Raw genomic sequence first — 14,855 nt, 5'->3', positions numbered from 1 at the left:
AAGCTCAGAGGTTGAGGTAAGTGTTCCTTGTTAGCTATTGTAATGTTGATTATACACAAAATCTTTTTAACAAAAAACCGACTCAAAATCTATCTTCTAATCACTTTGAAGGCGGTGCCAAGCCAGTGTCGCATCGATCGTGTGACGTATTAATTAAAGCCGTTTCTGAAAGAATCACGGGAAAGAGTTGCATTTCAATCCTAAAAGTTTATGATGTAATCGGCGTTAGTTAATGCATCACTGTGTTGGCACCGCCTTCAAAGTGATCAGAAGGTATCTATATAACTAGCGGACCCAGTCAATCTTCGCTTTGACAGTAACTCAAGTAACCAATCACAAGAAAGCTGTCAGCGACAAACAGAGTATTATAAAAATTAATCGCTAAATGTGTTGGCGCAAAATTCGTGAACGGCTTTACCGATTTGGCTAATTCTTTTTCTTAGAATAACCCTTGAAGTACGACGATTATTTTCACGGAGAGTTTTTTTTAGGGTAGGGGTAGGGTAGGGTACGGTAGGGCTAGGGGTAGGAGCAGAGAAGAAGCGCACATAAGTCAAAGCGAAGCTTGACCGGTCCGTTAGTATACATATAAAACTAGCCCAGTCAATCTTCGCTTTGACAGTTACGCAATCAACCGTAAGAAAGCAATAGGCGACAAACAGAGTTTTCAACCGCTTATATAAAACAAGGTAATTTATTTCAGGGGTTAAAGGTTCGATAAATCCAACAAAGTCCACAATGAAACTTGTGTCCGCTTGTCTGGCGGTGCTGTTCCTAGCATCGGCGTTTGCATACAAGCCGAAGCGCAAGAAGCAAAGCATTAAAGAGATGTTCATCGAAACTGGTATTCCAGCATCTCTCAACGTCACTCCACCAGATACAGTTTTTGAAGTAAGTCATTTTATTTAAAACACTAGTTTTTTGTTCCGGAATTATTTTAAAACTAGCTGACGCCGCGCGGTTTCACCCGCGTGGATCCCGTTCCCGTAGGAATACAGGGATAATATATAGCCTATAGCCTTCCTCGATAAATGGGCTATCTAACACTGAAATAATTTTTCAAATCGGACCAGTAGTTCCTGAGATTAGCGCGTTCAATCAAACAAACAAACAAACAAACTCTTCAGCTTTATAATATTAGTATAGATTCATACGAATATCTTATTCGTTAAATGCAACAATCTCTGGGACAATTATGTTCAAAATTATTTTGAATAATTATTTATATAAAAAAAAACGTTGGCACTCGGGGACGGTGAAGCTATTGCATAGCATTTTTTATCAACTTATGTAATTATAATTATTTATTTATTTTATTTGTGCAGTATTTTTTTTCTTTAGAAAATAATAAAGATTAAATAAAGAAATAAAAAGGAAATAAAAACGTCTTTACATGGTGCTGGAATCGAACTCTAGTCTAATAAATTTTGTTCGTTAGTTTCACACCACTTGTCCAGTTGATTCGATATGATAACATCGAAATGTGTTAACTTCATACACGGCTTAGGTGTTAGGTTTATTTTCATTTTTGCCTTTAAAATCCTTCCTTTTATTTTTTAAAAATTGATTGGGGTATGGAGGATCTATCCCTTTTAAGTCTTTGACCATACAAAGACATGTGATAAGCACAATATCATGATATGACAAATAATATGATCAACTGTCACTGTAAATCCATTCAACTATCTTTTTAACCTGTGCATTTGATACCCATATTGTAGAATTGCATTAAAAATAATTATTTAGTCATCTTAGATAAGACGCCATCGTTTTAACTATGCATTGTCATCTGAATTGTATAAGTACACAAAAATTCAGCTCAATTGGTTGAAAATATGTGCACACAATTTGTATTTCTGTGATTTTTTCAAGATTTTTGAAATACTGTACTAAGAAACTGTACTGTACCTGGACAGGAATTTAACAAACCCTTTGGCATATTACTTACGTATATAAAGTGGTAAAAAGAAAATTAAAAAACATTTTTTTTGGGTTCCTTCCCTTCATGCAAAGTGAGGATGATTTTTTTCTCGTCTATCTCATTGTGTGGGTATCGGTGCGGGTATTTTTGTCAATTATACGGGCTTAAAGTTTTAATTTAAACTACGGAATCCTACACGCAGTTGACCGGTTTTTAATTTGTTTGTTGGTAAACAGTTCACATCAAGTATGGCTTAGGTATAGAGCCAGATTTTAAATGTAATTTGAAATATTCATTTACAGATTAGTATCGGCGGTATCAAAGTTGATATGGGCAATTTCATTGCTCCAGAAGACACAGTCGATATCGCTACCGAATTTACAATTGATAATTGCTATACTGATCCCAGCTGTATATGGGCCATGGCGTATATGGGTAAGTATATATATATTTTTTTTACAATTTGGCCCTTGACTACAATCTCACCTAATGGTAAGTGATGATGCAATTTAAGATGGAAAAGGGCTATTTTGGTAGGAGAAGGATGAAAGTAAACACCAAAAGGGGTGTGGATTTTCATTCTTAATAACAATAATAAAACAATATTTATTTCGAATAGTACATGGAATGAGGGTCCGAAATAAATCGATATTATTGAATAAAAGTTAAGAGCGCGCAGCACGTGGGGACGATATGGATAAAATTCGAAGCGCAAGCGAGACGCCGAATTATGACTTTCACGTGAGTGAAAAGCACGGAGCGATTGACGCGCGACGCAAATTTTATGACGTGAGCGCCATTTTTACCTAATTGCAAGTAAATTAAACAACATAACGAAAAACAAAATGGCCATGTTCAAGATATATACCTAATTTTCTATACAAAACAAAAATTTAAGAAAATAAGTTTTCTTTTGCTGAGATTGAAAGCAAAATGTGAGCAGAACATGTATTTTTTCAAAAAAATAAACTATCGAGAAAAGTTTTACAAATTGTGTATTTTGTATAGTCATAACGAAGCTAACACTTTGAGATATCATTTACCCAAATATCAGGCTCCTAACTTTTCCAGAATCTGAGATCCAGAACCATTTGTAACCACTAAATTACATATTGCACACTCTTAAGGATTTCTTATAAAACTTAATTTAAAATCATGTATTTTTTAAATCATTCAAACGTCAAAAAGGCTGTCGTTCATTTTGTGACGTCACAATGTTACGAGCGATGTACTAAACGTCAAACTAATTGTTAACTAATATTTTTGTCTAAGTATTCGTTAACAACTATTTTGACGTTCAGTACATCAAGTAAAATTGTGACGTCACAAAATGGACGACAGCGTTTTGACGTTTGGAAAATTAAAAAAAAAATGCGTGCGTACAAAGTACACATGTCAGCAGTGAAACTTTCCGAGACTAAGAGGAAGGGAAAATGGAAGATAGGTTAGGAATTTCATTGTCATTAAAATATAAAAAGTGTTGAAAATTAATGTAAATTATAAATTATTTTTTTTAAATTTATTTCTTTAATATTTACATTGCGTGATTTCTCTCTCTCGTTCAATCTTTCTCACTATAGCTGAGCACTCAGTGCTCTGTCTCACTTTTTCTCTTAATCTTTCTCACTTGCTTGCTCCCTACTCTCACTCCACGGCTAGTTGCTTCATGCTACGTTCGCCCTGTCTTACTCTCTCTCAATCGGTCTCGATCGCTCTCTCTCTCTCTTTTTTGACACTTCCGATGCATACCGAGGTGACGTTACATCTGTAATAATTTTACCCTCATGCGCCTAAAGAAGTTTCACTTCAAAAATCATGATTTTTCAACAAATCATGTGTTTTAAGAAATCGTTGACTTTTATCAATTAATTAATATCGATATATTTCGGATCCTTATACCATGTACTACACGAAATTATCATTGTTCAAATTTTTGATATGAGTCAACTACCCTATTGAAGACCCTTTTAAAAAAGTGTCAACTAGTCTATTGTGCATTGTCAGGCAAATCTACCTGGACAGTAATAATTACTATTGATCAATGGGCTGAAACTTCAGTACGAAGATTTTTGGACATAGGAGATTATGCTTGTGTTGGTTGCGAACATAAATTAGTACGTACAGAAATCATACAGTACTAAGTTTACAATCTACATAGTCATATGGTCGAGTGGTGTAATGGTCGAGTTGTGTAAATCGTTAAAAAATACGTTAAAATAATCATGAGTTCGAGCCCGGGTAACGATACCAGAAAAATGAAATCATTTTTTTTGGTTTTTTTTTTTAATTGTTTGAAACTAAACTATTTTATGTGTTTTATCAAACCTCGATGAAAAAAAAAATTAAAATCAAAAATCTCCATTTAAAATTGCGGTTGTTTTAGTTCCAAAATATTCCGTTTGCGGAACTAGTAGCGCTGCTATGTCCAAGGTTTTCGTGTATGTACCTTCACTTCTTTTCGTTGGAGTAATATATTCTTTGCTATTATATCTACAGATGATAATTACCACGGCGTCGACCCTGTAAAACAGCCAGAATGTATGATGACTATGTTGTTGGGATTATTTGTCAATGTGAGAGTGTCAGAGAAATGTGAAATAATATCTCGTGAAGTACTGGCGAAGATGGTACCCCACGCTACGCGTCCAGGAACTGGCCTTCATAGATACTCTTTGTGGACGTTCAAGCAAGGCGACTTAATAGATACCTCATGCCTGCACGAAAAGTAAGTTTTCAATTACTTTTTACGGTTGAATAAACCTTTCTAACGTACATTAAAAAAATCTTTTTCACTACTCTTGCTCAAAAACACTGTCATATTACCACTCCACAGCGAGGGTATACAAGTATTTCAGCCTCTAGGGGCTATTGTAATCTTGTTTTTTTAAATTTTTATCTTTTAGAAGCTCAGACCAATTAAAGAAGGACCAGCATCACACCCATATTCACAAACGAAATTTTTTGTCATTTTCTGAGGAAAACGAACTTAGATTTGGTATATATCTCTTACTAAGCTAGAAGTTTCTGCCCGTTTTTTACATCATTCAATTACACTAATAGGTATTTTTACGGAGCTCTTTAACCGACGAACTCGATTACAACTATGAAACATCGATACTACCTACACAGTTTTTATAATCGCATTAGATCGTTGATCATATACTTTGACAGAAAATTAACGTCTAGCGAGACAGGTCCTATACAATAATTGGTCTGAGGTTAGAAGTTCTAGCCTACTTTAGAACGAAAAACGTTTAATTCGTAAATAGTTTCATCGTTTAATCATACTAATATAATGACCTCTATAAAACGAAGGAGGTTTTATTCGTGAATAGAATCGTAGCCACGGCCGAAGTCTCCCACCAGCCAGACCTGGATCAATTAAGGAAACCTCAATCCACCGCGTATGCCACAGTGCCGCGGAGGCCGTCAAATATATTAAATTAGTAGTATTGTTGTCGTGCTATAAATAAATACATGTTATGTTTTTGCAGCTACGAAGATAATCGTCTCGGTTTCTCCCTTTCTGACTTCGCCATAGAGCACAAACTCCAGGGTCCCGTCTGCGGCAACTACTTCGAGACAGCTTACCCCGACTTCGAGGAAGTCTGTGACGAAATTTGCGAGGAACAAAACGAGCAACAAAACAACAAATACAAATCAAAAAGATACCATTGATATGCCATTTTATTCTGCGGGTTAATTGTACGTCACTTAAAATCGTAAACGTCTTTGATATTTTAAAAACGAAGTCTATTTAAAATAAAATGTTAAAAATAAATTGTTAATAAAATTGTGTTACATTATTATAATTGAAATAAATTGTTTTTTTCGCTCATTTATTTGTTTACACTTTTTAATCGATTTCAAAAAAAGGAGGACGTTCTCAATTCGTCGCGTATGTTTTTATTTTCTTTTTGTATAAATTCTTACAGCTTGGCAGATTCGTTCGTAACACTCCCGATGGCCCGCGTGGGTCGGGGTGCATGTGATTTCACACCCGCGCAGTCTTTCCCCACGGCGCCCGCATATCATGGACATTGAACTAAGAGCCGTGATAGCCCAGTGGATATGACCTTTGCCTCCGATACCGGAGAGTGTGGGTTCGAATCCGGTCAGGGCATGCACCTCCAACTCTTCAGTTAAGTGCATTTTAAGAAATTAAATATCACGTGTCTCAAACGGTGAAGGAAAAACATCGTGAGGAAACCTGCATACCAGAGAATTTTCTTAATTCTCTGCGTGTGTGAAGTCTGCCAATCCGCATTGGGCCAGCGTGGTGGACTATTGGCCTAACCCCTCTCATTCTGAGAGGAGACTCGAGCTCAGCAGTGAGCCGAATATGGGTTGATATTGATGATGATTGATGATGACAATGAATTTGCCAAGCTATAACAATGATCTTAACGGACGAGCGCGTGGCGCAGTGGGTAGTGGACCTGCTTTCTGCATCCACTGCCGTGGGTTCGATTCCCACAACTGGAAAATATTTGTGTGATGATCATGGGTGTTTTCCAGTGTCTGTGTGTATCTTTTTTTTTTTTTTTTTTATTCTTTACACGTTAGCCCTTGACTACAATATCACCTTATGGTAAGTGATGATGCAATCTAAGATGTAAGCGGACTAACTTGTTAGGAGGAGGATGAAAATCCACACCCTTTCGGTTTCTACACGGCATCGTACCGGAACGCTAAATCGCTTGGCGGTACGTCTAAACATTATATAAGTATTTATATGTAGTATATAAATTTATTATTGATAAAATCTGCTTTCTTAGTACCCATAATACAAGCTTACTTACTGTGGGGCTAAATAGTAATGTGTGTATTGTTTATAATATACATTAAACGTAAAAAAAAAGAAAAGCAATTTCAACTGTTCTTTGATAAGATGAAAATGGAAATGCAAAGCCAAAAAATAACATAAGGTCACTAAAAATTTGTAAAAAAAACATCCTTTAGGTTGCGGTGCTTTTAAGTGCCCAAGTCAGGGCTCCAGTGAAGAGGAACCTCCTCACAATATGTCCTCATCCTCTCGTGATCCTCTTCATCTAGGATTAGGTGTAGCCTTCTGTATCCGACCCTTTACCCAACAGTCGAGCGAAAGCTTCTTATGTTGTTTCTCTTCGAAGCTTTTACCCATTATTTTATCTTTTGATGAAAACCGCATGGAAATCCGCCCAATAATCACAGACTTTAGAGCGAACAAATAGACACATGCGGCGGAGATTTTTTTTAAATATATTATGTATATATTAACAAATTATTATATCAAATGAATATTAATTGATTATGAAACACGGCTAAAACTCACGTGATATTACGTCGGAGTATGCAATGCGTGCAGCAGCGCGTCGCGCAGCCGCTTCGCAGTTTGGATCGTGCCGCGATGCAAGAACCAGCTTATGACTAAGGGCCCCGTATGGGTTCGAAACTAGTCGGGCATACTCCGACGTAATATCACGTGAGTTTTAGCCGTGTTTCATAATCAATTAATATGAATAACACTCACGATAGTTTAAATTCTAAAATCAAATGAATATATATTTTTTGTCTCTTATTATCCCTGCAATCTGTCGTGAGACATTCAGCGGGATTTTAAGTATAAATTAATATATGTTATTGGAAATATTGGTGATATTAAAAAATATATATGACAAATATTCTTTTAGGAAAATAAATCAATTAATATATTCTGCAGTAACACTTTGGTGCGTTCATCATACTAACGGATGTGAATGCATAGTCAAGTCAAAAGTCAAAAATTCATTTATTTCAATTAGGCTTACTTTACAAGCACTTTTGAAAGGTCATTTATTTTATATATATACAATTTAACGTAATTATCAAATTATTGTTGTAGCCGATACAAAAAATTTACATAAACGAATATTTAACTTCGACAAATGGCAAATTTTAATGCAAAATTGATTACATGCGGTATAAAATGTGTGACGATCTGACGAATTTTCATAAGAAGCTCAGAGGTTGGGGTAAGTGTTTCTTGGTGTATTAGCTTTTATAATTTTAAAAAAGATAATTTATTAACAACGAACTTTTAATATAATTTCATATTGAAGTGATTTTCGTTTAATGTAATCAAGCGATTTAGCTTTCCGCTACGATGTCGTGTAGAAACCGAAAGGAGTGTGTATTGCGTCCTACTCCCAACATCTTAAATTGCATCATCACTTACCATCAGGTGAGATTGTAGTCAAGGGATAACTTTTAGAGAATACAAAAAAAAAAAAAATAATAATCAGCCTACTTGTAAGTGGCATTCCCCAGGCCAGAGCTCTACCTTTATGGTGCACTAGTAGACGCCGCGCGGTTTCACCCGCATGGTTCCCGTTTCCGTAGGAATACGGGGATAAAGTATAGCTTTCCTCGATAAATGGGCTATCTAACACTGAAATATTTTTTTCAAATCGGACCAGTAGTTCCTGAGATTAGCGAGTTCAACCAAACAAACAAACAAACTCTTCAGCTTTATAATATTAGTATAGATTTACGTTAAATTAGTAATTGCTCATTCTATCCCAACTTTACTAAATTCTTTAATTTAGTGTTATTACACCATTCTTTATTTTTTGTTTCATTGTTGTACGTTCTCGATGATTTTTTTTAACGCTCAATCGCTTGTAAGCAGCGCTTAGGGCGTGCGAAAAGTTGCCTAAAACGCACTTTTATGTAGGTTTTTTTTTTTCAAAAACTGAGTACTTAAACAAGCATTCATTCAAATGATTCAATGCTCGTGTTCTACCTTTGACTCTTTTGACTCCGTAATATCAGAATTTCTTTTTATAAGAAGTTGATTTATTGCAGGGATTGAACCTTAAATAAATCCAACAAACTCCAGAATGAAACTTGTGTTCGCTTGTGTGGCGGTGCTGTTCCTAGCCTCAGCTTTTGCTGCTAAGCCGAGGCGCCAGATGTCAAACGTTTCTAGTGCCTTCGACGGCATTGGTTTCACAAAACTTGTCAACGTCCCGGCACCAGTAAAATTGTTTCGTGTAAGTACTCGTATGTACTTGTATGTACACAGGATGTTTTTTTTACAAATTTTCAGTAACCTTATGTTATTTTTTGGCTTTGCATTTCCATTTTCATTTTATCAAAGAACAGTTGAAATTGCTTTTAATTTTTTACGTGTAATGTCTATGTTTATTAGTAATGTATACTATAAACAATACACACATCAATGGTTAGCTCCACAAATTGTATAGCGTATATATAGTATTATGGGTACTAAGCCTAGGGGTTTCACCCACATTGGTCCCATTTCTGTGGGAGTAGGGATGAAGTAGCCTATTTTTAGCAGAAGCTTCAGAAGTGGATTTAAAAAATTTGTAAATCAATGTTGGGAACGGGTTATGATTCACAATATTTGTCAGGACAACCAAAACAAACCCTATAATGGAAGAGAGTACCTTAAGCAGACCCAGAGGCTTGTGACTTCGGGTGCAGGTGCATTAAGTGCATCACTCATCATTCACTGCTCAAGTTACTCACCCCGTCTACCCCAAGTAACCCATGAAAGAGTTAACACAACAAGAGTTATGCACGGCTCGAACGCCATGAAAATACTGAAGCCGACCGTACGGCGAGCGCCTTATATCACCAGTCGAGAAAGACTGGTGATGTAAGGCAATCGTCGTACGGTACGTTGCCCGCCCCTATTTCCTACACTATATTATCCTCTAACAAAGTCTTCATTTGTGAAATAAATTTGCAAATCTGTCCAGTACTTTAGAGCTTATTTACTACAAAACTACAAATATCAAGAAAACAAATCCTCTTTATAATATTGGCTTACAAGATTATTTGATAAATAATATAAATAATTGATTAATTACTTTTTTTTTCAAGTTTAATATTAGTTCTTAATTTTGTTTATTATAGAAAATTTTGACGATCTCTTTTTCGCAGATGGTACCTAATGCTGGTTTTCTAATTAGAGGTTCATTGTTTGGTACTCAGCTCGGGTTAATTTAGGATTTTATATTCTCCAAATTGGGTGGTCTAAAGACCGGTAGGTTGACATCGTGGCTAGTTACCACCCTATGGGCAAGCTACTCGTATCGTCAAGCAATTTACCGTTCCAGTGTAAAGTTGCGTTGAAGCCCCCATTCGCACGCAAGTTTTTTTAACGGACGTTAAAAAAGCGTTCAAATACAACAAATGCATTCCCAAGTATATGTTCACACGTGAGCGTTTTAAAAGCGCGACGCTTTTTTTCGAATATTTGTATTTTCAATTTTGTTGTTTCGTTTTTGTGTCGTTGGAAATAGACTTTCATTTAACTTCATACTATATTTTGAACGCTTTATTAACGACCGTTAATAAAACGCTCGTGCGAATGGTTGCTAAGGTTAAAATAAAATTGTACCTCTTCCAAGTAAGACCTCTTCCTTCTTAGATTGCATAACAGTCAAGGATTAACAAGTCATTGAATAAACAAGTGTGTCAGCTCCGACGCACGAATGGAGTTTACTCTTTTAGATCGATTGTCTAAATAGGTGTATGTTGCCCCGCAGCATACACTATGTACGTCTCATTACTACGCCTGAAAAGTGAAGGGTGCGCAACCGAGGAGCAGCAGGCCGCGGCGTGCGCGTCCGCCAACAGCGTACGGTGAAAGGTGCGCAGAATAGTTTGCGCACAAAAAACGTAACGCTGTCATTCGTTCATCGAATTTTATTGCCCATATTTTTTTCATTTAAAAATGGCTATATATGAAAAATCGGTTCTTGAGGAGTAAACTCCAAAAAAAAAACAATTTATCAATGTAGAGCCAAATTAAATTACATGAAAATTGAAATATTAATCTGCAGATTAGATACGGAAACACTAAGGTTACCTTAGGCAATTTCATTCCACCAGAAGACACAATTGTCGACTTAGAGGTTATTGATTGCGAAGCTCAAACCGAGTATGTGTGGACTTTAATGTGTTTTGGTAAGTATTTCCAAATAAAAAAAATCAAAATTCAGTTATTTCAAGTATAGACTTAGCTTAGCTTACAATAAATACTTGATGATGGTCGAATGTAATTAAAGGCTCTCCTAAAAGTTTAAATAATTTTAGCAGATGACTGCGACTTCATCCGCGCGGACATTCCTTCATCATTATCAGTTCTATTTGACGCCCAGACGGATTTTCTTAATTGGTCCAGGTCTGGCAGAATTAAGAAAATTCTCTGGTATGCAGGTTTCCTCACGATGTTTTCCTTCACCGTTTGAGACACGTGATATTTAATTTGTTAAAATGAACATAACTGAAAAGTTAGAGGTGCATGCTCTGGATCGGATTCGAATCCACACCCTCCGCAATCGGAGGCCGAGGTCATATCCACTGGGCTATCACTGGGCTACATGTATATATATTAGTAATAATTACAACTGATTTACAGATCCTAACTACCACGGCATCAACCCTAAAAAAAATCCAGAATGTGTAACGACCATGCTGTTCGGATTATTGGTCAATATGAGAAACTTTTGCGACTTAATATCTGGTGACATATTAGCGAAGCTTGTGCCTCACGCTACCCGACCAGGAACTGGCATCCATAACTTTGTTTTCATAGTGTTGAGGCAAAACAAAATAATAAATACCTCATCAAAGTAAGTTTTCAATTACTTTTTGCAATTAAAGAATTCTTTCTCGCGGTTTCGCGCGCAAGAAACGGTACCCATTATGATTCATCATCATCACTAAGCCCTCATTGAAGCATTCAAATATAGTATGAAGTTAAATGAAGGTCTATTTCCAACGCCCAAAATTGAAAATGCAACACTGCTCGAAAAAAAGCGTGCTGTTTTAAAAACGCTGTCGTGTGAACATATAATTGGGAATGCATTTGTTGTATTTGAAAGCTTTTTAACGTCCGTTAAAAAAGCTCTCGTGCGAATGAGGGCTAACAGGCGATGGAGGTCCACTGCTGGACAACTGCACATAGGTCTCTTGCATGGACTTCCAAACAAAAGGGTATCGAGTTGCTAGCTTCCAGCGACTCCGTGCAACCCGCTTTATGTCCTCAGACAACCTAGTGTGGGGTCGACCAACACTACGCTTTCCAATGCGTACTGCCATTCCACCTTGGGAACCGAACGTCCACCATCCCAGGCGTCAGTCACTTCTCTATGTTAGAAATCTCTAGAGTTCTCTTTAAAAGAATATTGAACTTGGTTGTTGCTAATTGGTGTTTTTTCAAGAATTGCCGCGAGTTAAGTAACTGCTCCCTTGTGACATGATTTCTTGTGACAGAAATTATGTTTTATTTAATTATTATAAATATAAATGTTATTGTTTTACAGCTACGAAGATGATCGGCTCGGTTTCTCCCCTTCCGCTTTCATAAAAGAACACGACCTCTGTCCTCCTGAGTACGGCAATTTTTTCCAGACAGCTTACCCCGATTTTGAGGAAGCTTGTGAAGAAATTTGCGAGGAACAAAACCAACAACAATACAATAAATACAAATCAAAAAGAAATTATTGATTTGCCATAATATTTGGGGTGTTAGAATTGAACCTGAAACCAAAAAAGTGTTTGATTTTTTTTCAAGCGTAGTGTGTTTGTAATTAAAATGTTAAAATAATTTTTCAATAAAATTGTGTTACAAATTATAATTGCAATAAATTGTATTTTTCTCTCATTTATTTATTTACACTTTCTTTAATAAATTCTTATTAACGCTTATAAAATAAAAAAAATAATATAAGGTTACTGAAAATTCAACCTTTAGGTTGATGGGCTTTTGAGTGCCTTCGGGGCTCCATTGAAGAATAACCTCCTCACAATATCCCCCTCCTATCCTCTCTTAATCCTCCCCAAGGATCCTTGGGGAGTGGAAGTTAGCTTGTCGCTAGAAGACCGTTAACTGAAACCACTATCGGATTATCAATGATAATCCGATCCGATCCAACATGGGACGTGGTAATTTGTTGATACTTTTCCTTTTCGAGTTTACTAGATTAACATTTTGTGAAACGGTAATATTAAAACAACTAGCATACCCTCTGTTATATAATCCATTCCCGTCGGAATATGGGGATATAATATAACACTTATAAATATCGTGCTAACCTTACTTTTTTTTTTATTCTTTACAAGTTAGCCCTTGATTACAATCTCACCTGATGATAAGTGATGATGCAATCTAAGATGGAAGCGGGCTAACTTGTTAAGAGGAGGATGAAAATTCACACCCCTATCGGTTTCTAGACGACATCGTACCGGAACGCTAAATCGCTTGGCGGTACGTCTTTGTCGATAGGGTGGTAACTAGCCACGGCTGAAGCCTCCCACCAGCCAGACCTGGACCAATTAAGAAAACCTCAATCGACCCAGCCGGGGATCGAACCCAGGACCTCTGTCTTGTAAAACCACCGCGCATACCACTGCGCCACGGAGGCCGTCTTACACTGCTGGACCGATATAAACCAAACATAGCTAAGAACTACCGCAAGAAAACTGGTTTTTAAATGAAAAAAACCGCAATAAAATCCATTCATCCGTTTGATGACCTACACACACACACACAGACGTCGTCGTCAAACATAAAAAACCCTCTTTTTGCGCCGGGGTAAAAAATTAGAAAAGCCGTCAAGAACATAGTTTTTCCTAATAGACATTATACAAGTACTTTTAAGTTTTTTGAAATTTGTTGAAACGTTCACCAAAATACCTAACATAGATTCCTTTCGCAATTGAATCTCCCACAGAACACAAAAAGCCTTACCTTCTCTATTTTTTTCCCAATTTCTTAAATTTCTTGTAAAACAACAGATTGAAAATCTTTTTCTTCCATCACCAAATGAAGGTCACCATTCTAACTATATGAAGAATCAATGTTGCAATCAATCAATGAATGTTGCAAAATGGGTAAATAATAGATTTTTTTTGAAATTATTGAGAATTAACTCTGTTTTATATTTAGAAGTACTTTTTCGGCAATTTATTGTCTATTATAATTGTATTTTTTTAAATTAGTGTAATATATTTATGTAAATACTGTTTTTACCAAAATAAAGTAAAATAAAAGAATTCAATATTTCTTTTTATTTTAATCTCTAGCCCAGCTTGCAACACAATGCACGTATTATACAGATAAGAACACCACCTATAGTTTCATTTAAAGTTTATCAAATAGTTGGGACAAAATTTATTTTATGTATGACTATATTAACAACAGGCTGATGCCCTGCGGTTTCACTCACGTAGTTCCTGTTCCAGAGAGAATAAGGGGATAAATATAGCCTAGGACACAAATAACGTAGTTATCTAGGGGTAGAAGAAATTTCAATATCGGTTCAGTAGATCCAGAGATTACCCCCCACAATACCACAAACTTTATCTCATGATATTATTAGTATAGATCTATGCTACTTCTCTCTCTCTCCGCGTCGTGTTCCTCATTACTGAGGGTCGTGACCCCTATCACACATTCACGACTTTTTCCCGCACGATGTCACGCCATACGGCTCGGGTTTTCGCGACTTGTAGAGCTTCGTGTACTTTTGTATCGAGAGTGGTGCGGATTTGATCTGACCAACGCATCGGGCTACGTCCACGAGGTCTCTTCCATTTCACTTTTCCAGTGATAACAAGTTTCTCTAAGTTCTTTGTGCTACTTAAAGATAATTTAATCCTCCCTCTTTTTGCGTCTAATTTAATAAACAGGGTATTGCGAAGTATTTTCCATAACTTCAAGGTGTTGACAAGTCCACTTATAGGAACTGAACTAATTTTTTTCAACTAAAAAGAACTTTTAATGTTTTCATACAAAATAATTACAATAATTCCGACTATCCGTGTAACACGCCTTTAACTATCCTTGCATTTTAAAATACGTAATCGTAGTGGTAAGACTGTCGATATCGACAAGATATTGCAACTGGCACACCGCACTTCACTAGTAAGCTACTTC

The sequence above is a fragment of the Bicyclus anynana genome, chromosome 20, assembly GCF_947172395.1.
Source record: "Bicyclus anynana chromosome 20, ilBicAnyn1.1, whole genome shotgun sequence".
Classification (NCBI taxonomy): Eukaryota; Metazoa; Arthropoda; class Insecta; order Lepidoptera; family Nymphalidae; genus Bicyclus; species Bicyclus anynana.
Note: the sequence above shows the minus strand (reverse complement) of the source record.